The sequence below is a fragment of the Pan troglodytes genome, chromosome 4, assembly GCF_028858775.2.
Source record: "Pan troglodytes isolate AG18354 chromosome 4, NHGRI_mPanTro3-v2.0_pri, whole genome shotgun sequence".
Lineage (NCBI taxonomy): Eukaryota > Metazoa > Chordata > Mammalia > Primates > Hominidae > Pan > Pan troglodytes.
Window position 1 is genome coordinate 144,730,257 of NC_072402.2, and position 27,522 is coordinate 144,757,778.

The 27,522-nt window shown below is 36.5% G+C and overlaps 1 protein-coding gene across 17 annotated transcripts in view; it reads right to left on the reverse strand.

The window, feature by feature from the left end:
• Positions 1-27,522, reverse strand: part of PPP2R2B (protein phosphatase 2 regulatory subunit Bbeta) — a 495,140-nt gene that overhangs the window by 417,580 nt on the left and 50,038 nt on the right. The gene's annotated exons all lie outside the window — the stretch shown is intronic.

Below are 27,522 nucleotides of genomic sequence, written 5' to 3' on the forward strand. Positions count from 1 at the left end.
AACTGCAGGGCCCCTTCTTCACCCCTGTTCAGCAGGAAGTAGCTAGAGCAGTCATCGCCCAATTCCCAACAGCAGTTGGGGTGTCCTGTTTAGAGGGGGGATTGAGAGGTGAAGCCAGCTGGGCTTCTGGGTCAGGTGGGGACTTGGATAACTTTTCTGTCTAGCTAAAGGTTTGTAAACGCACCAATCAGCACTCTGTAAAAATGCACCAATCAGCACTCTGTGTCTAGCTAAAGGTTTGTAAATGCACCAATCAGCACTCTGTAAAATAGACCAATCAGCTCTCTGTAAAATGGACCAATCGGCAGGATATGAGTGGGCCAAATAAGGGAATAAAAGCTGGCCACTGGAGCCAGCAGTGGCAAACTGCTCAGGTCCCCTTCCACACTATGGAAGATTTGTTCTTTTGCTCTTCACAATAAATCTTGCCGCTGCTCACTCTTTGGGTCTGCACTACCTTTATGAGCTGTAACACTCACTGCGAAGGTCTGTGGCTTCACTCCTGAAGTCAGCAAGATGATGAACCCACCAGAAGGAAGAAACAACTCCGGATGTGCCATCTTTAAGAGCTGTAACACTGACTGCGAGGGTCTGCGGCTTCACTCCTGAAGTCAGCAAGACCATGAACCCACAACTGGACACATCTGAACATTAGAGGAAAAAACTCTGGACACACCATCTTTAAGAACTGTAACACTCACTGTGAGGGTCCGCAGCTTCATTCTTGAAGTCAGGGAGACCAAGAATCCACTGGAAGGAACAAGTTCCGGACACAATAGTCCATAAGGTTAATGTAATGAAATGCTGAATCTTAAACTAAACTCTTTAGAAAAACAAGAAAAACCTTTGGATCGATTCTTCTTATTTATTGAACATCAATGAAATAAATGACCAGTACCTCCCAAAGAGGCCAAGGATCACTCCCATTTATGTTGAGGGACAAAAATATTTGTATAAAGAGGAAGCAGAGAATGACATTCATTGGATCTTGAGAGGGAAGCCATGGTTTGTGTAAATGTAGTGACTAGTTGTCAAATTTTTAAATAAATTAGTGCTCCCAACTTATGGACTTTTTGTCAGGCTCTAGTTTCTTTAGAAAGCCATGTGAGATGAAGGGATGGGGGGAGGAAACACAGGCTTATGAAGGTCTATGCATAAAACATTTATGAATAAATGTAAGTTTATTCATAAAATATTTTAATTCATAAAATATTTATGAAACACCTTATGAAGGTCTATTCATAAATCTTCACCATGGTGTCTATGCTGTCTTTCCTCATGCCTGCTACTGATCACTGTTTGTCCTAACTCAATAGGACTTTCCACTGTTTGCCAACATACTCTGTGAACCTACTCCCTTCTGCATAGGTTGAGATGTTTATCCATATAAAATGGGCTTCCATGCTTCTTCATATCAAAATCTTATTCATACTTTGAGATCTAGCTCAAGAGTCACCTCTTCTAAGAGGCCTTCCTCAACCCCACCCCCCACTCCCATGTCCCTGTGGTTGTTACAGGGGAGTCAGCCTCATTTAAGGCACACCTCAGATGTTTGAGGGTTTCTATTCCCACACATCACCTTTGATAAGTTCTTTACATCCCACTGAAGGAGCTCAACTCTAGTTTCTGTTTTGTTGATTGTCAAACTTTAATCACAGCAAAATAACAGAAACTTAGCTTTTGGCCAGAGAACCTGATCATTCTGCTACTCAATTCTTAAGAAAAGCATCAGTGTGGGAAGTGATATTCACATCGTCCTTAGATTGCACCATTTGGGCCTCTTTACTGATCTATGCTTGAATGGTGTGTAATCTATCTGAACTAAGAAATATTATAAAAATGATCACCATAAAATCCATTGCTGCATTACTTTTAGAAAGCTCTTAGAAAAAACTGGCCATGTGCTTTTATTACCTGCTGGAGAAATTGTTCTCATGATTGAAGATCAAGAAAAACTACACTATTTCTAAGCAACTGGTGAGCTTTCATCATGTTGATAGCAGTGAATTCTGTTCTGTTTTCCTCTTTACCCTGGCTTGGAAAAAGCTTGGAGTGAACATTGAATAGAATGTTTTGATGTGCATTTTTATGCTGATCCCATTCCTGGCTTCACATTATTTTCCTAATTTTATTTACTTTTTAGTCTCACCTCTGTTTTTTTCCCTTTTGCCTATATACTTCTGTAAGACACTTTAAATCCTTGTATGAATGAGGTAGGGGATACATACTTAGATAATTCAAATTTCTTTGAAAGCAGATAATCTATCCTCTTTGTTTTGAAATTCTAATACTTAATCTAGAACTTGACATGATGTATACAGTTTTAAAAATAATAAGACGAAGGATGAGGTGGAAGGAAAGATTAAGTTTGCTGGCAGAGGTATCTACATCCTACTTTTACATCTAGACAAATGATGGGAAAACTCAAGAGATTTTTTTTAGGACATGCAAGCTACACCAAAAATTTTAGAATATCTGAAAACCTAAAGATATCACTTCACATGTTTTCAATTCATTTTAATATTGCACAGACTTTAAGGTTACATACAGATATTTGGCATACATAGACATGGCTACCAATTCAACAACTATCCCAAGTGTAAAATTATTGTTAAAGTGGTTATTTCCTAACTTTCTGAGGCACATTTATACATATTTATATATATACACACACACATACACACACACACACACACACACATATATATATAGGACCTGGAGATAATTTAAGCATTTTTTATACTCACTATAACCATTCTAACACAGAGGTGTTGTGACTATTAAATGAGATGAGAATGCACTTTGTAAAGTTAAGAATCTTAATCAAGAGCAAAGTGAAGTGTGTGTACTCATAAACACACACTTTACAAGGGCATTCATTTATCTGTCAGAAGGAATTTCCAATTTTTGTGGTTGACATAAAAGGGCTATAAATATGGTGCATAAAAGCACACATACACAAACACAAACCCAGCAATACATAAAAACAAATAACAGTTGTTACTGAGTACAAGAACTACTTAGAGTCAGCTAGACTAGTGATCCCCAACGTTTTTGGCACCAGGGGCCGGTTTTGTGGAAGACAATTTTTCCACAGACTGGGGCAGGGTGGAAGGGGGAATGGTTCGGGGATGGTTCAAGTGCATTACATTTATTGTGCACTTTATTTATATTTTTATTGTATTGTAACATGTAGTGAAATAATTATACAACTCACCATAATGTAGAATCAGTGGGAGCCCTGAGCTTGTTTTCCTTCAACTAGATGGTCCCATGTTGGGGGTGATGGGAGACAGTGACAGATTTTCAGGCATTAGATCCTCATAAGGTGTGTGCAACCTAAATCCCTCTCATGCAGTTTTCATAGAGCTTACACTTGTATGAGAATCTAATGTCTTTGCTGATCTGAAAGGAGGTGGAGCTCAGGCAGTAATGCAAGTGATGGGGTACAACTGTAAATACAGATGAAGCTTCACTTTGCTTGCCCGCCGCTCACCTACTGCCCTCCTGCTCTGTGGCCCGGTTCTTAACAGGCCACGGATCGGTAGTAGTCTGTGGCCTGGGAGTTGGGGACCCTGATCTAGACTCCTCAATGTCTCTCACACTTACTCCATATCCAGTTGGTTCACACATCTGGCCACTCCCAATCTACTCTACAGCTGCCACCCTGGACTGAGCTGCCTCACGGCCAGACTCCCACCATTGCTCTCATCCCTGCTCAAACATTCTTCACACAGAAGCCGGGGTTATCCTTCAGAAACCTGACTCAGGCCTTGGCACTTCTCTACTCAAAACCCTCCAGTGGCTGCCCACGTCACTGAGGGAAAAAGCCAAAGTCCTTGCCACGCTCCCTTCCTGTGACCTTTCTGGATGCCTTTCCGACTACTGCCCCTTCCTCAGTCCACTCCAACCACTTGGCCTCTTTACTGTATTTTATATGTCACAGGCACACTCATGGCCTTTGATTTTGTTCTTCTTTGTGCCTGGAATGCTCTTATCCCAAATTTTCACATCGTTTATTTTCTCATCTACTCCATGTCTTTGCTTATATGTCACCTCAGTAGGACCTTCCCTTTCAGTCCTATTTAAAATTATAAATGCCGCCCCCCATCCCTACATAGGAGCTTTCCATTTTCTTCCATTGCTTAACTTTTGTCTGTAAAAATTATCACCCTTTAACATGTCATATATATCACCATATATATCACAAATAAACTATATATAACTATACAACTAACTATATAACTTGCTCTCTATGCACAAAATTATTGAAAGTATTATGTAAAATTACCTTCAGACTATGTGTATAAGGAATATATAAAACAAAATGACAATTTGAGTTCCTCTTTTCCTAATTGAATACCCTTTATTTCCTTCTCCTGCCTAACTGCCCTGGCCAGAACTTCCAACACTATGTTGAATAGGAGTGGTGAGAGAGGGCATCCCTGTCTTGTGCCAGTTTTCAAAGGGAATGCTTCCAGTTTTTGCCCATTCAGTATGATACTGGCTGTGGGTTTGTCATAGATAGCTCTTATTACTTTGAAATACATCCCATCAATACCTAATTTATTGAGAGTTTTTAGCATGAAGGGTTGTTGAATTTTGTCAAAGGCTTTTTCTGCATCTATTGAGATAATCATGTGGTTTTTGTCTTTGGCTCTGTTTATATGCTGGATTACATTTATTGATTTGCGTATATTGAACCAGCCTTGCATCCCAGGGATCATGGTGGATAAGCTTTTTGATGTGCTGCTGGATTCGGTTTGCCAGTATTTTATTGAGGATTTTTGCATCAATGTTCATGAAGGATAGTGGTCTAAAATTCTCTTTTTTTGTTGTGTCTCTGCCTGGCTTTGGTATCAGAATGATGCTGGCCTCATAAAATGAGTTAGGGAGGATTCCCTCTTTTTCTATTGATTGGAATAGTTTCAGAAGGAATGGTACCAGTTCCTCCTTGTACCTCTGGTAAAATTCAGCTGTGAATCCATCTGGTCCTGGACTCTTTTTGGTTGGTAAGCTATTGATTATTGCCACAATTTCAGATCCTGTTATTGGTCTATTCAGAGATTCAACTTCTTCCTGGTTTAGTCTTGGGAGAGTGTATGTGTCGAGGAATTTATCCATTTCTTCTAGATTTTCTAGTTTATTTGCACAGAGGTGTTTGTAGTATTCTCTGATGGTAGTTTGTATTTCTGTGGGATCAGTGGTGATATCCCCTTTATCATTTTTTATTGTGTCTATTAGATTCTTCTCTCTTTTTTTCTTTATTAGTTTTGCTAGCGGTCTATCAATTTTGTTGATCCTTTCAAAAAACCAGCTCCTGGATTCATTAATTTTTTGAAGGGTTTTTTGTGTCTCTATTTCCTTCAGTTCTGCTCTGATCTTAGTTATTTCTTGCCTTCTGCTAGCTTTTGAATGTGTTTGCTCTTGCTTTTCTAGTTCTTTTAATTGTGATGTTAGGGTGTCAATTTTGGATCTTTCCTGCTTTCTCTTGTGGGCATTTAGTGCTATAAATTTCCCTCTACACACTGCTTTGAATGCGTCCCAGAGATTCTGGTATGTTGTGTCTTTGTTCTCATTGGTTTCAAAGAACATCTTTATTTCTGCCTTCATTTCGTTATGTACCCAGTAGTCATTCAGGAGCAGGTTGTTCAGTTTCCACGCAGTTGAGCGGTTTTGAGTGAGATTCCTAATCCTGAGTTCTAGTTTGATTGCACTGTGGTCTGATTGTATATCTAGAAAACCCCATTGTCTCAGCCCAAAATCTCCTTAAGCTGATAAGCAACTTCAGCAAAGTCTCAGGATACAAAATCAACGTACAAAAATCACAAGCATTCTTATACACCAACAACAGACAAACAGAGAGCCAAATCAGGAGTGAACTCCCATTCCCAATTGCCTCAAAGAGAATAAAATACCTAGGAATCCAACTTACAAGGGATGTGAAGGACCTCTTCAAGGAGAACTACAAACCACTGCTCAAGGAAATAAAAGAGGATACAAACAAATGGAAGAACATTCCATGCTCATGGGTAGGAAGAATCAATATCGTGAAAATGGCCATACTGCCCAAGGTAATTTATAGATTCAATGCCATCCCCATCAAGCTACCAATGCCTTTCTTCACAGAATTGGAAAAAACTACTTTAAAGTTCATATGGAACCAAAAAAGAGCCCGCATCACCAAGTCAATCCTAAGCCAAAAGAACAAAGCTGAAGGCATCACACTACCTGACTTCAAACTATACTACAAGGCTACAGTAACCAAAACAGCATGGTACTGGTACCAAAACAGAGATATAGATCAATGGAACAGAACAGAGCCCTCAGAAATAACGCCGCATATCTACAACTATCTGATCTTTGACAAACCTGAGAAAAACAAGCAATGGGGAAAGGATTCCCTATTTAATAAATGGTGCTGGGAAAACTGGCTAGCCATATGTAGAAAGCTGAAACTGGATCCCTTCCTTACACCTTATACAAAAATCAATTCAAGATGGATTAAAGACTTAAACGTTAGACCTAAAACCATAAAAACCCTAGAAGAAAACCTAGGCATTACCATTCAGGACATAGGCATGGGCAAGGACTTCATGTCTAAAACACCAAAAGCAATGGCAACAAAAGACAAAATTGACAAATGGGATCTAATTAAACTAAAGAGCTTCTGCACAGCAAAAGAAACTACCATCAGAGTGAAAAGGCAAGCTACAAAATGGGAGAAAATTTTCGCAACCTACTCATCTGACAAAGGGCTAATATCCAGAATCTACAATGAACTCAAACAAATTTACAAGAAAAAAACAAACAACCCCATCAAAAAGTGGGTGAAGGACATGAACAGACACTTCTCAAAAGAAGACATTTATGCAGCCAAAAAACACATGAAAAAATGCTCATCATCACTGGCCATCAGAGAAATGCAAATCAAAACCACAATGAGATACCATCTCACACCAGTTAAAATGGCAATCATTAAAAAGTCAGGAAACAACAGGTGCTGGAGAGGATGTGGAGAAATAGGAACACTTTTACACTGTTGGTGGGACTGTAAACTAGTTCAACCATTGTGGAAGTCAGTGTGGCGATTCCTCAGGGATCTAGAACTGGAAATACCATTTGACCCAGCCATCCCATTACTGGGTATATACCCAAAGGACTATAAATCATGCTGCTATAAAGACACATGCACACGTATGTTTATTGTGGCATTATTCACAATAGCAAAGACTTGGAACCAACCCAAATTTCCAACAATGATAGACTGGATTAAGAAAATGTGGCACATATACACCATGGAATACTATGCAGCCATAAAAAATGATGAGTTCATGTCCTTTGTAGGGACATGGATGAAATTGGAAAACATCATTCTCAGTAAACTATCGCAAGAACAAAAAACCAAACACCGCATATTCTCACTCATAGGTGGGAATTGAACAATGAGAACACATGGACACAGGAAGGGGAATATCACACTGGGGACTGTTGTGGGGTGGGGGGAGGGGGGAGGGATATCATTGGGAGATATACCTAATGCTAGATGACGAGTTAGTGGGTGCAGTGCACCAGCATGGCACATGTATACATATGTAACTAACCTGCACAATGTGCACATGTACCCTAAAACTTAAAAGTTTAATAAAAAATAAAAATAAAACAATAAAAAAATGAATTTCATAGACTGGGTCCTATCCCCAAGATATCTCATTATGTGTTTGCAAATATTCCCAAATTAAAAAAAAATCCCAAATCCCAAACACTTCTTGTTCCAAGGATTTTGGATAAGGGATACTTAACCTGTACATAGCAGGTAATTTGTTAATTGTCTTCTAACTAGAAGAACTCCAAGAGGGCAGAGATTTTTGTTGTTTTTGTTCACTGATGTTTCCTAGTACATAAAACAGTGCCTGACACAGAGAAGGTGCTTAATAAATGTTCGTCAAATGAATGACTGAACCACTTCCAGACCCTCCTTTCCCCAATTTTATAGACCACAGTGTATTATTCGTCTCATATCATTGCCCTATTTTAAAATTCTTATTGAATTTATATGACTGTAAAAGGAAGTTCACCTTGCTTAGTTGGAACAATGTGAACCTCCTACATGAACCTTCTACTGACATTTGAATTTTCTTCATCAATATTCTTTTGCTCCATTCAAACTGATCTCCCTTGCTTTGCTTTGTGCGTGCTGTACACTTTCCCACCTCCATATCTATATTTGCCAATCTGAAGGTCCAAGTTTTACTCATATTTCAATGCCTAAATCAAAAGCCATCTCCTTCATGGAGCCTTCTCTGATTCCTCCAGCAGGAAACCATCTGTCTCTGCCTTCTCTGAGTCTTACAGTTGGCTGACTCTCATAACACAACACAGTATTGCAGAGAGCATAGCTATGGTTAAGCATAAATTTGCATGCCTTCACAGTGTGACCGTGAGCATGTTTCTTAACTCTTGAATCTTTATTCTCTTAACATAAAATAAGAATGCTAATATAGTTAATATATTCTTAATATAATATAATATAAAATAATGTAATATACATTCTTAATATAAGAATGCTAATAGTTTACTTGCAGTATGATTATGAGATTATTTGAGATAATGGAAATCCCTTATTTTCTCAATAAATGGTATCTATTTTCAGTATCATCACCATCATCTCTTCCTTGAAATACGAGTATATTATTTCCTGTTACATTGTAAGTTTCTTAAAAACATAATAAATGTCTTAATTTGTCTCTACACACACATATATACTCAGTAAATATGTGTTAAGAGAATTTGAGAACCAAGACCATCACTTTGTCCCCTAAGTTAAAACAAAAATACTTGCTAAAAAGTTGGCCCAGCACAGAGGCCAAGGCAGGTACATTGCTTGGTCCCAGGAGTTCGAGACCAGCCTGGGAAACATGGCAAGATCCGTCTCTACAAAATTTTTTTAGAAGTTAGCTGGGTGGGCATGATGGTATGCATCTGTAGTCCTAGCTACTCAGGAGGTAGGAGAATTGTGTGAACCCAGGACTTCGCGGTTATAGTAAGCTATGACTGCATCACTGCACTCCTGCCTAGGTGACACAGCAAGACTCTGCCTCAAAAAAAAAAGATGATAGCAGTTTTGGGGGGGACAATCATCTTCTAACAAGTAACTCTATTCCTTTATGACTTTGTTTTACTTCTAAGACATTGTTAGCATAGAATTTGAAGCTTACTAACATTAGGTTTTCTTATTTTATTTCCTTGTATATAAAAAGGACTTGTAGTTAAAAAATATCCACCTAAGCTTTTCTAAAATAAGTCTGAGAAAACATAAGGGAAAGGAAGAAAATAAAGGAGTAAAAATAAAATAAAAAAGATATGGGCCTTGCCATTGAGGAGACAGTCACATATACAGATACATTGTGGAATCAATATATGTAGTGAGGAAAATAGAAGCAAGTCTAGGGTGCTATGGGAACACAAAGGCAGTATATTCAATCCTTCTGTGTTGGGAAAATATTTTCTAGAGAAGATGGCAGCTGAGCTAAACTACTAGAGATGAGTGAAAACTAGTCAAAAGAAGGCAAGAGAATGGGCATTCTATCCAGGCAGAAAACATGTCATAATAAAAGGCAAGAAGACTTGAAATCCAAAATAGCATGATATATGCTGGATTTCATAAGCATTTAGGCATGATCTCAGCTTCTATTCCAGAGCAAGGAGTAGGAAAATGCAAAGTTGGAGAGAAAGTTGTTGGCCAAGTTACAGAATATCCTACATGTCATGCTCTAGAGCTCCATTTTGCAGGTAAAGGAGAAACATGAAGTATTTTAAATGGGAAAGAACATGGTCAGATTTAAGTTTTGGATAGATTGCTCTGGCTGCAGGGTGGAGGCTAGATCTGAGGAATACAAGAATAAAGGCAAACAAACAAAAATGCACATCAGGGCTATTGAAAAACTCCAAGCTAAAGAAATGGAATGCCCAAGCCAGAGAAGTAGGATAATACAAGAGGCGATGGAGTCAAAAACTGTGGGCAATAGAATCAGCAGGATTTGGTGATTGCTTTATGAATGGGTTTGGAGGGAGGAACCTGGGTTTCTATTTGGATGATTGTGCAGACAGTGATGCTAATCATAGGACATCTTTGAAGAGAAAGAGCAGAACACAGGCTGGGCATGTGGGAGGGAGATGACAATTCAGTTTCAGTCACACTGGAACGTCTGTGCTTAGCATCTTAACCTTAGGGGAGGGAGAGATTCGAGCTGGAGATAACATTTGTTATCATTAGAAAACAGAGTGGTTCAAACCATGGGAGTGTGTAAACTAACTCAAGGATGAAGTTTACGTAGAGACCAGAATTCTGGTGAACACAGCATTTAAAGCAGAGGAGGAGGAGCCTACAGAGGAAGCATATTAGGAATGCAAAGAGAAAGAGAAGAGAAAAATCAAATGAAAATAAATTTGTTGAAGCTAAGAGGGTAGAAAATTTCAGGAAAGAGGGATTGATCAATGGTATCAAATGCAGCTGCAGTGTAAAGTAAGATACAAGCAAAAAAGTGTTTCTTAGCTTTGGCAAAAGGCATTGTAAATTAGGTTTAGAGTGAGAAGGAAAACAAGACAGGGTTAAGCCTGCCACTTGGAAAAGATGATGTCATGTAAACAAATGACAGTGAAAGAAAAGCTTCCAACATTCCTGTTGCTTGTCTATCCTAACAAAATTAAGGATCTTCAAGCTGGAAAGGTAAAGCAATGTCTTTAAGCAGCAATTAAGACTCAAGATAAGTTAGAAGATGATAAAGACAGGACCATGTAGTTTTGCATGTAGGAAATCTTCCAGGCCCAGATGAATTATAGTCTACGACACACACATGCATGCACACACACACACACACATGCATGCACACACACACACACACACACACACTTAGAAAGCGTTAAGCATCATAGATAGGAATGTCAAAAATGCTAAGAGGCTGGAAGCTAATAAAAAGAAAGGGGACCTCAGAAAACTTGTCAAATATATAAAGTACTATTATATGGAATAGAAAGAGTAAATTTATTTTGTATGACTTCGAAAGGCAGAACCTAAATAAAAGTGTAGAAATTGCAGAAGCACAGATTTCCACTGGAAACAACTTTCTATCATCCAGTCATGACATAGCCACCCTGAAAGGCAGTATTTTCCTGTCTTGGAAGTATTCAAGATGAGGTTGATGGCCATCTGTCAGGAGGAATAGTTGGACTCGATTTGGAAGGGTCAATATCCAGTATTCATGCCTTCACCTCTCTTTAAAAGATCCCATTTTTTATATATTTTTTTAAAAAACACTTTTCCTTATTGAGCTTAGAAAATCAAATATATTTGTCATCACTGGATTCTATTATTTCTAAGGTCCTTTCTGAATAGGAAATGTTATGTATCTAGATTCTAGAAAATATAGTAAATGTTGATGTAACGATGAGAAACCCAGCTTAGTTAACTAAATTATTTGGGACCTGGAAAGGACTGGAACAGAGTTGGTGTTGTGTTAGTTTCATTTGTCATGGTACCCCTTGCAGGAGAACAAGGGTTATGGACTGAATTAGGCAGTGCTCCATGCTGGCTTTGGACTACCAGCTTTTAAAACAAATATTTAGTGATGTCCTCCTGGTGCCAGACCCAATGCTAGGTAAAGCTACTGTGGTAAAAACATGTAAAGACAGACATCAGGCAAACTCAGAACAGAAGATGATGGTGGTTATTATTTTAAAAAACTCCCTCTTGGCCAGTTAAAATGAATTAGAATGATCAAAAGCATTAGCACTGATTTCTTGCTTTGTATAGTTCAGCCTACAAATCAAATACTGCTCTCTGTTTATTACTGCAAGATCATAATTCACAAAGGAATGTTCAGAGAGGTCAGTATTTATGACTACCCGAAGTGTTTCATTTGCAAAAATTATAAATGGAAAATCTGGCACTTAGTTAGAAATGTAGATCTTCTGGTACATAAATTTGCCCCATTGATTTTTATGTATTTCTTAAACTGTGCACTGTTGATTTCAATATTGTTTTGGAACAGATTGACCATAAATATTTAAATAACTGCTGTTCAACAAAGTTACTCAAAACAGTAGCTGTTTGAAGATACAACTGTGATCTGCTGAGGTCAAGAAAAGCAAATTAAAATAGAAAAGATTCAGAATAAATTGTTACTTGGAACTGTTTTATCAACCAAAACAGAAGAAAGTTAATAAGATCATCCTTGCAATTTATTAGTACCAAAAATATGTTTGGAGTGGAATGTATGTATACAATATCCACCACCAACATGAAGGTGGGAGAAAAGGAAGATTTTAGATTTCACAATGACCTGAATGAAAGGATTGAGCTACAAAACCTGGTGAAGTGAGATCTAATGCTGGCCAAATAGTTTTACTTTGTTTTTTGTTTTGTTTTGTTTTTTTAAAAAAGTCTATCTATTACTTTGAAAGAGGATATGTTAAAAGCACAGAGTGCTTTGCATCTGGGATCTACTACCAAAAATATAGCAAGGTGGCTCTTGTCTTAACAACTAGTCTAAGAAATATTCTCCTATGTGACCTGAATACCTACTCTTTTCATTGCAGCATGTAAGAGATGTTAAAGCCATCACTTAAAGATGATTTAAAATATTTCCTAGAGAAGCCTTTCTCAGCCTCCGAGGCTAGATCTGATTCTTCTGTATGGGAGCTATGGGAATACACCGCTCAGATCTCGTTTCAAGGAAAACATGCTGTGAGGGATGACTGAGCATAGCATGGGTACTAGATCTGGCCATTCCTTATCAACAGAGGATTTCTCTAGAAGGCAGTCTTTGCTCTGGGCCTCCCTATTAACCTGGCCTAGATGTTCTCAGAGCTGCATTCAACTCTGATGCTCTTTCTACCCAATCTTTCTTCATCCACCCTCTCCTTATAAAGATGTTAGAGTTGCATCACTTTCTATAGCTTTCCCCACTCAGATTTTCTCTCTCTTTTTTTCTCCATAGTCATTTCTTCTAATAAATCCTGTGACACATTCAATTCCATCTTGGAATTTGATCCTGGAGAATCAAAACTGACACTCCATTAATGTACCCTCAGAGTTCCTTGTACCATTTATTTAAAGCCCACATATTTTGTAATGATATATTTATATGATTATTTAATAAATAATTTTCATCCTATCAGACCATTGACTTTCACTGGGGTAGGAAACATGTTGACTTCATCCCTAGGTCTACAAAACCACCTAGAAATTCATATGTGATTTATAAATATGTATTGAGTGAATATATGCATTAAAAAATAGTGATAGTACTATACTATCATAAAAGATTTGGGGGTTGCATTAAAGAAGATGAACAAAAAAGTGGTCACAATAGACTTTAGCAAGAGAAGGAGACCAGGAGGGGTGGAGAAAGAAAACAAAAGGTGAAAATAAATCAACAGTGCTTGAAAAGTTGCTTGACTGTATCTTTCTGCTTATAGGGTTTTGATAGAGATTGACAGAGAAGGTATATTCAATACTGCAAGGATCTCAGAGCTCAGATGATAAGAATCTGGTATTACTATACTTGTTTTAACTTCTAATGAGAACAGTACTGATGAGCCCAGTCAATATTAATCACATTCTTGAAGTTCAGGCATTTATATTCTTAACTGAAAAATGAAAACATTTTCCACATCAAACCAAGCAAATTCCATGAATACCAAGGGCTTAGGAAAGTATTTTAGTTCGAGAGCTGTATAATTAAAGTTTCCAGGTCTATTATGATATTCTATATGCTATATTGTCATTAATTCTTATAGTCACTGAAAAACTTGTGAGCTTCTTTGACACACAGAATTGGTAGTGTATGTTAACAGAAGTGGAGTTGAAACAATACTTTTTTGACTTTTGTTTCTGATCATGGTGGGGTAACTGGTACCAGACTAGCTCTTCCACTGCAAACAACTAGAAAACTGTTGTTGTACAAAATGTAGGAAAGACATTCCTATTTTTGAATATCAGACAATGAACAACACAGAACTGTAACCACCTAGAAAAGGAAAACAAACAGACTTAATTGCTCTTTCAGTTTGAAGGCCTTTGATGAACCCTGGGTAAGAAAGGGGCACCCAAGGAAAACATGACAGTCTTACTTAGCTGAGGAGACAGAGACGATTTCAGGCAGTTTCATGCAGCCATAATTTGGAAGCAGATACTGGAGAGAAGAGAGTGGAGAAAGAGTTTGGGAAATCTGCAATAGAAATCCTATTGAGTCTTTGGTTGAATACTAAGATGCACATGTGCAGTGTGAGACTCCACAGGCTTGGCAAAGAGTGACTATCAGTGAGCCTAAAATACTGGGGAGGTATAAATTAATCAACTATGAGAACCACCCCAAACTGAGAGAGCTTCCACCTGAGATGTTGAAGGGAGACCCAAGAAAGGCTATACCTTAGCAGCAGGGCTAAAATAGTCACAGGGTGATAGCTAATCTAGATTCATTCAAGCAAACCTTGCAAACAGGCCTTAAAAGGAGCATGATTATTAATGAATAAATTAACTGCTATCAGAATGAAGCCCAATATTTTTTAATGGGAGACATCTAGATACTCAACAACATAACATTAACAATATTCAGCATCACATAAAAATTTCTGGATATGCAAAGAAGCTGACTATGATTAAGATTAAAATCAGTCAATAGAAGCAAACTCTAAAAATGTAAGGATGATGGATGATATCATTAGTCAAGGACTTAAAAAATCTATTAAGATTATGTTCAATGACAACAAATAAAACATAAAAATATTGAGGGGAGAAATGAAATCTATGAAAAAAATACCTAAAGGAACTTCTGGAGTTAAAAAATATAGTGTTTGAGATGAAATTTACTGGATGAGCTTCAACACAACTCAAACACAAAATAAGTTAAAAAGACAATAAAATTGAAGATGGGGTATAAAATTATTCAAACTAAAACATTAAAAAGTGGCTAAAAGATAAATGAACAGACCATAAGTGTTGTGCAGGAAAATATCAAGTCATTGAACATACTGCAATTGGAGTTCTAGAAAGAGAGTAAAGCGTGGGCAGAAAAATTATTTATAGAAATCATAGTTAAAATTTTCCGGCCAGGCGCGGTGGCACTCTCCTGTAATCCCAGCACTTGTGGGAGGTTGAGGTGGGTGGATTATGAGGTCAGGAGATTGAGACCATCCTGGCCAACATAATGAAGCCCTGTCTCTGCTAAAATAAAAGAATAAAAAAATAAATTTGTTGGGTGTGGTAGCATGCACCTTAGTCCCAGCCATTCGGGAGGCTGAGGCAGGGGAATCGCTTGAACGTAGGAGGTGGAGGTTGCAATGAGCCAAGATCATGCCACTGCACTCCAGCCTGGTGACAGAGCAAGGCTCCATCCAAAAAAAAGAAAATCCAAATTTAATAAGAAAATAAAGCCATAGAACTAAGAAATTCAATAAAATTTGCTTAGGATAAATACAAAGAAAATTTTTCTAAGGAACATCATAATAAAATTGCTGAAAACCAATTACAAAGATAAAAATCTTAAAAATAGGGGAAAAAAGTCCATTACATACAGGAATACATATTAAGAATTACTATTGACGTCGCATCATAAACAGAGCAAACCATAAGGTAATGGGAGAATATCTAGAGTGTTGAAAAAAGGAAAAACAAAACCCAGTCTAGATAGAACCAGTGAAAATATTCTTATATCCCTCAAAAATGAAGGCAACATAAAGAACTTTTCAAAAAAGAAAAAAAGTTGAGTGAATTCATTGTCATGCATAAGATTTTAGATGTGAATTCATATCTAAAGAATGAGGAATAAAGGAATGACAAAAATTAGAAATGATAAAGATGTCAGTAAATATAAAAGATAATTTTCTCATTTTTAATTTTTTTAAAAAAGAATAACAATGAATTGTATTATGCCATATGTACATATATTATATTTAGACACATATGTATACATATATCATGTGTAGAAATAATAACAATCAGAAAGGGAAAGACATGCTGTTGTAAGGTTCTTACATTACACATAAGTGGAATAATATGCTGTGACAAGTGTATTATAAATCCTAGAGCAACCACTAAAACGAAAACCAAAACAAAGAGGTATAGCAAGGAATTCAGTAGAGGAGATAGTATGCCAAAAATAATTAATATGAATGAAGTCAGAAAAAGAAGAAGCAAGGAACAAAAAGCAGATGGATAAATAGAGAAAATAGCAAGATGGTAAATTTAAAAATGGAATGAGCTCACCAATTAAAAAGCGTAGATTGACAGATTGGATAAAAATGCAAGACCCAACTAAATACTGCCTGAAAATATATACTTTAAATATAAAACATAGGTAAAAAGTAAAAGGACAGAAAAAGACCTATGATGTAAACAATAATCATAAGAGGGATATCTTAGTATCATATAAAGCAGATGGCAGGCTAAGCTATATTGCCAGGGCCAAAATGGGACAATTCATACTAACTGATAGGTAATTTTATGTGTCAGTTTGAGTGGGTTAAGGGATACACAGATAGCTGGTGAAACATTATTTCTGAGTGTGTCTGCAAGGGTGTTTCTAGAAGAGATTAGCATTGGAATCAGTAGACTGAGTAAAGAAGATGACCCTCACCAATGTGGGCTGGCATCTTCCAATCCATTGAGGACCCAGACAGAAAAAAAAAAAAGTAGAGGAAGGACAAATTTGCTCTTTCCTGGAGATGGGACATCCATCTTTTGCCCCCAGGCATCAAAACTCCAGGTTCTTGCGTCTTCATCTGCAGAATTTACACCAATGCCCCACAGGCCCCTCCAGTTCTCAGGTCCTGCACCTGGGACTTGGAGTTCCATCATTGGCTCCCATCATTCTTGGCCTTTGGGCCCAGACTGAGTTACACTACTGGCTTTCTTTATTTTCCAAATTGCAGATAGCATATCATGGGACTTCTCAGCCTCCATAATTGCATGAGCCAATTCTCATAATAAATCCCCTCCTCTATCTATCTATCTATCTATCTATCTATCTATCTATCTATCTATCTATCTATCACCTACTGGTTCTGTTTCTCTGGAGAACCCTAATACACTGATAAAAGGGTCAGTACATCAGAAAGACATTAATATATTAAATGCAGATTGGCCCTATAAAACAGCTTCAAAAATGTAAATAAAAAACTAACAGAAGCAAAAGGAGAAATAGACAAATCCACAATAATATTTGGTAATTTCAACATTCCTCTCTCAGTAATTGATAGAACAAGTAGAATGAATATCAGTAATTACGCAGAAGATGCAAACACGTTATTATCCAATTTCACTTATTTGACATTGGAAAACACAACACACAACACCTAAAAAAATACACATTTTTAAAAAGTATATGTATAATATTCACCAAGAAATCATATACTGGGCTACAAAGTGAGGCTCAGAGAATTTAAAAGAACTAAAATCACACAGAGAACACTCTCTGGCCACAAAAGATTAAATTAGAAATTAATAACAAAAATAGAGCTGGAATGTCCTCCAACATTAAAAATTAAACAGCACATTTCTAAATAACCCAGTGGCTCAAAAATGTCAGAAGAGAAATTCAACAATATTTCAACTAAGCAACGATGACAAAACAGTGCATCAAAATTTATTACTTGCAGATAAAGGCACACTTAGAAGAAAATTTATAGATTTAAATGCTTATGTTAGAAAATATGTTTTAAAATCAATGATCTAAGCTTCTACCACCATAAGAATATGGAAAAAGAAGAACTGAGCAAACCAAAGTGAAGAAAAGGAAGGAAATAAAGATGAGAGCCAGAATAAAAAATGGAACCACGAATAGGCCCTTTGAAAAAAACAATAAAATTGATTAACCTCTAGTTGGACTAATGAAGGAAAAAGAGAAAGAGAAAAAAAATTGACGATATCAGAAATGAAAGAAGGGATCTCATTATAGGTCTTACAGACTTTAAGAAGAAAATAAGTGGGTATTATCAACCATTTTATGCTAATGAATTTTCCAGTTCAGAGGAAATAGACGATTTCTAAGATACAATTTAACAAAACTGATATGTAAAGAATCTGAAAATTCCTATAATCTACTAGAGGAATCACATTTTTAATAATAAAAAATCATCCCCAAAATGTGGATCCAAATGGTTGCAATAATAAATTCCTTCAAATATTTAAGAAAGAAATACCAATCTTATGTAAACTCGCTCAAAAAATGGAGAAGGAAGAAACAATCCCTAACATGTTATAGGAGGCAAGCACTACCCCAACGCTAAAGTCACGCGAAGACATTACAAATAAAAAAAAAAAACCCGAAATAGGAGAAAATCTTTATAACCTTAAGTTAAGCAAAGATTTCTTAGATACGACACCAAAGCATGATCTATAAAAAAGACATTAATAAACTGAACTTCATCAAAATTAAAAACTTCTGCTATGTGAAAGATACCGTGAAGAGAATGAAAAGATAAACCATAGGCCATGAGAAAATATTTGTAAATCACATACCTGATAAAAGGACTTGGATCTAGAATATATAAAGGACTCTCAAAACTCAATTATAAGAAAGCAAACAATCCAATTGAAAGATGGGCAAAATATTTGAACAGACATTTCACCAAAGAAGACACAGAGGAAACTAAAACTGGAAACAGATATGGTAATCCATAACAAAATGTTAGCATTTAGAAGTAAGCAAATAAGAACATAAAAAGATACCCTGTTTCCTTAGTCATTACGGAAATATAAATTCAAACTGCAGTAAAATACCACTATACTCTTAGTAGAATGAATAAAAATAAAAAGACTTTCTCTACCAAGTGGTAGTGAGAATGCTGAGGAACTGGAACTCTCATACATTGCTGGTGAGAATGTAAAATGGCACAATCATTGTAGAAAACAATTTGACAGTTTCTTAAAATGTTCCCCTATCAGTATGATCAAACCATTCTACACCTAAGTACCTACTCCAGAGGGAAAAAGGATAGATCTCCATAAAAAGAATTGTCCATGAATGTTCATAGCAAGTTTATTTATATAATAATAGCCCCAAACTGGAAACAATCCAAATATCCATCAACAGATAGACAAAGTACGGTATATCCATACAATGGGACACTTCTCAGCAATAAAAAGATCGAACTATTGCTACACACAGTAACATTGATGAATCTCAAAACAATGATGCTGAGTTAAAGAAGCCAGGAAAAATACATACTCTATGAGTTTATATATATAAAATTCTAGAAAATGCAAACTAATCTACAGTGGCAGAAAGAGGGCTAGGGAAAGGGATGGATTACAAAGAGGCACAAGAAACTTTTTGAGGGTAATAGATATTTTCATTCTCTTAATTAGTGATAGTTTCATGTGTATATATCTCTATATATATGTCAAAACTTATGTACTTGTGCATTTTATTATGTACAATTTACCGTAGGCCAACTATACCTCAACAAATTTAAAAAGTCATTTTAAATAGACAACTATTTAAATAAATATTTCTCAAAAATATACAAATGACCAATAAGCACATGCATAAATGTTCAATATCTTTAGCCACCAGGGAAACAAAAATTAAAACCATGAGAAGATACTACTACACACTCACTAGAATTCTCAAGAAGAGCGGCAATTGCAAATGTTGGCCATTATGTGGAGCAACTGGAACTCTCATACACTGCTGGTCAGAGTGTAACTACTTTGGAAAATAGTTTGGAAATTTCTTATAATACTAAATATGCACTAACCACATGACCCAGCAGTTCTACTCCTAGTATTTACTCAGAGGCAATCAAAGCATGTGTTCTCAAAAAGCTTTCTAAAACCCAGTTCCCGGTAGCTTTTTTCATAATAGAAACTGGAAACCACACAAATATCTATCATCAAGTAAAAGAATAAATAAATTTTGGTATATTCACACAATAGAATACTATGCAGTGATAAAATGAAGGAACTACTGACATGCAATAACATGGATGAATCACAAGAACATTTTGCTGGAATAAGTCAGACAAAAAGGAACGCATACAATACAAATCCATTTATATCAAGTTCTACAAGGATAAGCCAACATATAATGATCAAGTCAGTGTGGTTATACAACATTGCAAATGTACTAAATACCACTGCATTGTTCATCTGAAAATGGTTAATTTTATGTTGTATGAATTTCACCTCAATTAAAAATTAGTGGGCCGGGCATGGTGGTTCACACCTCTAATCCCAGCACTTTGTGAGGCAGAGGCCGGCGGATCATGAGGTCAGGAGATCGAGACCATCCTGGCCAACATGGTGACACCCCGTCTCTACTAAAAATACAAAAATTAGCTGGGAGTGGTGGCATGTGCCTGCAATCCCAGCTACTTTGGAGGCTGAGGCAGGAGAATCGCTTGAACCAGGGAGTCAGAGGTTGCAGTGAGCCAACATCACGCCACTGCACCCCTCCAGCCTGGCAACAAAGCGAGACTCGGTCTCAAAAAAAAAAAAAAAAAAAAAAAATTTAGTGCGGATGGCTAAGGAGATTCACTCTAAATGGTCACTAAGTAATCTTTTTGGGATGATTGAAATGTTCTGTATCTTCACTGTGGTGATGATCAATGGGAGTATATATGTGTTAAAAACTCCTTGAATTATACTCTTTAAAATGGGTGCATTTTATTGCATATAAATTATGTCCCAACAAAGTTCATTTAAAAATACATTTTCTCAACTTCACTTTCAATTATGGGTGCTTAAGTGTCTCTTTTGGGCGATGAGAGATAAGAGAAGTCCGTGGTTGGGGCTTCCAGGACATCTTTTTAACAAGAGGCAACTCTGCTGTCACGGACTTTGTGGCTTTTGTCTGTACTTCAGGCAGATGAGACCCTTGAAGTTGACTTTATCAACAACTTTCCATGCTCTCTGACTGCTGGTTGGGTTTAGCCTATAGGAATTCCCAAGAGGAGATAAGAGGGAAGGTGGGAGATATTTACACACACATACTATTTTCTGCAAGGTCTTCAGTTGGCTTTACCTCTTAACAGAAGACCTTGGCTCCTCTAGAAACAAAGAACTCAATAGGACTTCTCATTTTTAGGATTCAGTAACCTCTTCTCCCTTCTTGATCCTGCAGGACCAAGGCTAATAATAATTTAGCCCCTGATCACTGCACTATGCTTTTTAAATTGAAGAGTAACAGGTATACAGAAAGGGCACTGAATGCTGATTTTTTTCACCCATGTTACCACCACCTAGATCAAGAAATAGAATGAATACTCAAAAAACACCTTTGGATTCCTACCTCAGTCATTCCCCATTTTATCCCAAAGCAAACACCATCCTAACTTCCGATATTTTGTTTTTGAAATGTGTATAAATGAAGCAATACAGTATATTTTCATTCTTGTAAGCAGTCCTTTGTATAAATATCTCACAATTTACTTGGTCATTCTATTTTTTATGGACTTTGAGTTGTTTTCATTTAGGGTTATCATGAACAGTACTGCTATGAACATTCTTATACATGTCTTTTGGTGAATATATGTATGTGTTTCTCTTGGATATATACTTAGTAGAACAGTTGGATTTACTGCATGGGTATGTGCAGTTTTAGTGGATTTACCCATTTTCCAAAGTGGTTGTAATAATTTATACTCGCACTGGTAGCATATGAGATTTTTAGTATCACAATATCCTTAACAACCATTGATATTTTTAGTCCTTTTAATTCTAGCCATTCTGATCAGTATGTCGTGGTATTCCATTGTGGCTTTAATGTGCATTTCCTGATAATAGAATTGATTACATTTTCAAGTACTTATTCTCTTTTTTGAAATGCCTGTCAAGTCTCTTGCCTATTGTTCTATTGAGCTGTCAGAGTCTTTCTTATTTGTAGTTCCTTATAATCTGATCTTAAGTCTGTTGGTAGTCACCTGCTTTGCTAACCTATTTTTCTACACTGTGTCTTGCCTTTTTAGTCTTTTAACTCCTTTTTTTGATGAATAGAAAAAGTTAACTTTAATGTAGTCTAATTTATCAATATTTCCTTCCATGATTATTATCACCTTTTATGTCATTTTAAACGTTTTAACCTACCTAAGGTTGTCAATATTTTATCTTATGTTATGGTCTAGAAAGTTTAGTGTTTTATTTTACACATTTTAAACATTTCATCTGAAATTGCTTTATGTGCCTGTGGTAGGGACCAAGATTATTTCTCCCCAAATAATTTCAAATTTTCTCCACACCATTTATTGAAAAGACCACATTTTCTCCATTGCTCTGCAATGCCATCTTTTCAAAAGATTGGCAATCCATATAAATGTGTTTCTGGACTTTATTATATTCCATTGATTTATTTGTTTGTCCTGTATCCAATACCCAATATCTTAATTATTGATGCTTTATAAGATATCTTAATAGGTGGTGTTCTAGACTGAACTGTGCCCCCCTGCAAATTTATATATTAAAACCCTAACCTCCCAATGTGACAGTATTTGGATAAAGGGTCTTTAAGGAGGTAAATAAGGTTAAATAAGGTTATAAAAGTGAGGTCCTGATGCAATAGGACTGGTATACTTATAAGAAAAGGAAAAGACACCAAGAGTGGGCACGCATAAAGGAAAGGCCATGTGAGGTCAGAGCAAGAAGGAAGCTGTCTGCAAGCCAAGAAGAGAGGCTTCACCAGAAACCCATCCCGCCAGCACCTTAATCTAGCCTCTGGAACTTTAAGAAAATCAATCTCTATTGTTGAAGCTACCCAGTCTCTGATATTCTGTTATGGCAGCCCCAGCTGACTAATATAAGTGGAAAATTCCTCTACTATTCTTCCAATTGTGTTGGCTGGCTTTTTGTGCTTTACATTTCTATATAAATTAAGAATTAGCTTTTCAGTTTCCACAAAAACAATCCTGAAATTTTTATTAGAATTGCATGTTGCTGTATATCACCTAGGAAAGAATAAACAACTTTACAATATTGAGTCTTTCCATCTGTGAACATGATATATTCCTCCAGTCACTTGTCTTCCTTACTTTCTGCTAATAAAGTTTTTTGGTATTGATGTTTTGACCCTCTGTACTTAGATTTATTCCTAAGTAGTTGATGTTATGTTGCTCTTATAAATGATATAACCCCCCAAATCATTTTAAATGTTTTTTGTTATCATGTGAAGATATAAGTTCATTTTACATGTTAATTAGGTATCTAAACACCTTGCAAAATTACCTGTTTATTCTAATAGTTTGCCTATAAGTACTTTCATATTTTCTATGAAAATATCCCATTAAAAAGTTCCCTTCTACATGAAGCTTGCTGAGAGATTTTTTTATGCTTATTGATAATATAATTTTTAAAAATTCAGTTCTAGAACTAGCCTTTAGCTTTTTAGTCCATTTACAATTAATGTAACTACCATAGGTTTATTTGTTTTATTTTGGGCTAGGAATGTATTTTTAACTTCTGAAATTTCCCTCTATTAGCTTGTAACTGATGAATTATTTCACCATTTAAAAAATATTGATTGCACCAGAAATTTTCACATACATCTATTAATTATTAAAGTCTAATTTATATTAGCTATCTTACTACTTCCCCGAAAGTCTAAGAGAGCTTAATAACTTTAACTCCCTTAATCCCTTCCTTCTGTTATTTGTGTTATTTTTGTCCCCTGTTTTAAACTTTACATGATGTTATTATTTCCGTTCATTTTTCTATCAACATAAAACACTTTTCATTATGGTTCACTCACTTCTGTATTTTAAATGCATGTCTCTCCTTGCAATAAATTATCTCATATTTTACTCGTTTAAAAACATCTTTATGGCCGTGCGCGGTGGCTCACGCCAGTAATCCCAGCACTTTGAGAGGCTGAGGCGGGCAGATCACGAGGTCAGGAGATCGAGACCATCCTGGCTAACACGGTAAAACCCCGTCTCTACTAAAAAATGCAAAAAATTTGCTGGGCATGGTGGCCGGCGCCTGTAGTCCCAGCCACTCGGGAGGCTGAGGCAGGAGAATGGCGTGAACCCGGGAGGCGGAGCTTGCAGTGAGCTGAGATCACGCCATGGCACTCCAGCCTGGGCAACAGAGCGAGACTCCACCTCAAAAAAAAAAAATCTTTATTTTGCTTTTATCTTAAGGGTTATTTTATTAGATAGAGCATTCAAGAGTGGCAGTTGTCTCCTTTCAGCATTTTAAAGCTGTGACTATTGTCTTTGGGGTTCCATAATTTCATTTAAAATTCAGCTGTCCAACTGTTTTTGTTTTCACGGTAGTATGTGTTTCTCTCTATTTTTAAGATTTTGGTTTTCTTTTTAGCAGTTCTACTATGATGTGTCTAGGCATTGCTTTTTTTTAAAATTTATCTTGACTGGAGTTAATAACAGTTCTTAAATCTGTAGTTCAATGGTTTTCATAAATTTTAGAAAAATCTCAGCTGGTATCTCCTCAAATATTGATATTGCTCATTACCTCTCTGTCATACTTCTTAGACCTCAATAAAAAATATGTTACTATGTCCCTTGTATCTTTAGGCTTTTTTCTTATTTTCTATCCTTTATACTTAGGCACATAGACCAATGGAAAAGAATAAAGAACCAGAAATAAACCCAAATACTTACAGTCAACTGATCTTCCACAAAGCAAACAAAAACATAAAGTGGGGAAAGGACACTCTTTTCCACAAATGATGCTGGGATAATTGCCTAGCCACATGTAGGATAATGAAACTGGATTCTCAACTCTCACCTTATTCAAAAATCGACTCAAGATGGATTAACAAGCTAAACTGAAGACCTGAAACTATAAAAATTCTAGAAGATAACATTGGAAAGAACCCTCTAGACATTGGCTTAGGCAAGGATTTAATGACCAAGAACTCAAAGCAAATGCAATAAAAACAAAGATAAATAGCTGGGACCTAATTAAACTAAAGAGCTTTTTGTACAGCCAAAGGAACAGTCAGCAGAGTAAACAGACAACCTATAGACTGGGAGAAAATCTTCACAATCTATACATCTGACAAAGGACTAATATCCAGAATCTACAACGAACTCAAACAAATCAGTAAGAAAAAAATAAACAATCCCATCAAAAAGTGGGCTAAGGACATGAATAGACAATTCTCAAAAGAAGATATACAAATGGCCAACAAATATATGAAAAAATGCTCAACATCACTAATGATCAGGGAAATGCAAATCAAAACCGCAATGTGATACCACCTTACTGCTGTAAGAATGGCACTGGAACAGAGGTGTGTCTATCTCGTTTGGTTACATGAATAAGTTCTTTAGTGGTGATTTGTGAGATTTTGGTTCACCTATCACCCAAGCAGTACACTCTGCACCATATTTATAGTATTTTAGCTCTCACCCCCCTCTCCCTCTTTCCCCCAAGTCCCCAAAGTCCACTGTATCATTCTTATGCCTTTGCATCCTCATAGCTTAGCTCTCACATATCAGTGAAAACACAGATGTTTGGTGTTCCATTCTTGAGTTACTTCACTTAGAATATAGTCTCCATTCTCATCCAGATCACTGCAAATGCTGTTAATTCATTCTTATTTATGGCTGTGTAGTATTCCATCGTATGTATATATACCACAGTTTCTTTATCCACTTGTTTATTGATGGGCATTTGGATTGGTTCCACAATTTTGCTATTGTAAATTGTGCTGCTATAAACGTGTGTGTGCAAGTATCTTTTTCGAATAATGACTTCTTTTCCTCTGGGTAGATACCCAGTTGTGGGATTTCTGGATCAAATAGTAGTTCTACTTTTAGTTCTTTAAAGAATCTCCAAACTCTCCATATTGTTTTTCATAGTGGCTGTACTAGTTTATATTCCCACCAGCAGTGTAGAAGTGTTCCCTGTTCACTGCATCCACGCCAACATCTACTGTTTTTTGATTTTTTGAAAATTATGAGACCATGCCATAGTGACAAATGAAAACCTTAGGTTAATAAAATAAATGTTAAATACTCAAATTAAGAATGCAATCAGTGGACTTAAAAGCTGCTGTACTATAACAGTAGAGAAGATTACTGACCAGGAAGTCAGGCCAATAAATGTTTGGTCCTGGGCCTCCTTCTATTTTCAATTTCTACTTTTTCTCTTAATAACCACCCATGTGCATGGCTTTAACTACCATCTATACCTCTCATTCTGTTCTCTTCCCAAAACTCATGGCCTATTTGATGTCACTCCATGGAGGGATGATACACAACTCAAAGTTAATCTTACTAACTTCTCCCATTAGAACATAAGTTGCACTGGAACAGAGGTGTGTCTATCTTGCTTGCTACTGTATGACCAGTACTCATAACTTAGTCTAGAACATAGTAACAGATATGAATGACTATTTGTGGAATGAACCTGAGAAGATACTCATAGCTAGACTGTACTTCTTTTTGCTTAGATGACTTCTGACTGGAATGGGGTTGGGAAGGTTTTAGGGGGTTTGGGATGGAGACAGATGGTGGGTTGGGAGGTAATGATTCATCCTCATTCTTTGCTATCTATAAGGCTACATAGCAAGTCAAGCCTTCATCACAGGGATGCCACTCATATTTCCCTCATTGACACCATACTTAAACTTATCCAATTTACTAGCAATCCTATCAACTCTGCCTCCAAAATAATTGATCCAATATCTATTCATTTCTTTACATCTTCTCTGCTGTTGCATTAATCCAAGCCTCTGTCCTTTCTTGTCCACCAACTATGATAGCCTCTTATTGGTATTCTTGCCTCCTACTCTTGTTTCCCTATCATTTATCTCTACACAGCAACCAAATACCTTAAAAATAAAAAAAATTAAGTCCTTGACCTACTTTAAACTGCAAAGGTTTCCTATTACACTGAAAATAAAGCTAAGTTTCTTACTATGGTGTTTAAGGCCATATATGGCCTAGCGCCTACCTTCCATACTGACTCTGGCTTCATCATTCTTCCCCTTGCAAACTAAGCTCTAGCCACACTGCTCTGCTTTCTTTTATGCTAACATAGTAAGCTCATTACTGCTTAAGGTCCCTTTTACTTGCTTTTCCCTCTGTCTAGAAGATCCTCTCCCCTGGTTTTTGTATGGCTGATGACCTCATGTCCTTCAAATCTTTAGCTTCCTGGACCACCATATTTAATGGCCACTCAATCTTTCATTATCACACTATCCTGTATTATCTTCTTCACATTTTTTATAGCTAACTCAAGTTATTTTTTAGAATATTTTTCCTTTTATTGTCTGTTTTATTCATTACCATTTTCCCAGCATCTAAAATAATAGTGACCCATAATAAAATAATGACCCATAGTAGGTCCTTATTACTTATCTGTGGAATATCGCAGTGAATGACAATGAAAGGAATATACTCTCAAGCTCTCATGCCACTGCTCTTCTAAATGTCATTTCTTTGGAATGAGTCCATGTTTATTTTTTCTTTACTTAAAGGGAAATAAGTAAAGTTTAAAATCCATAATTTTTTCCCTATACCCTCTCTCTTCGTATAGAACTATTACATATTTCTTGTAAT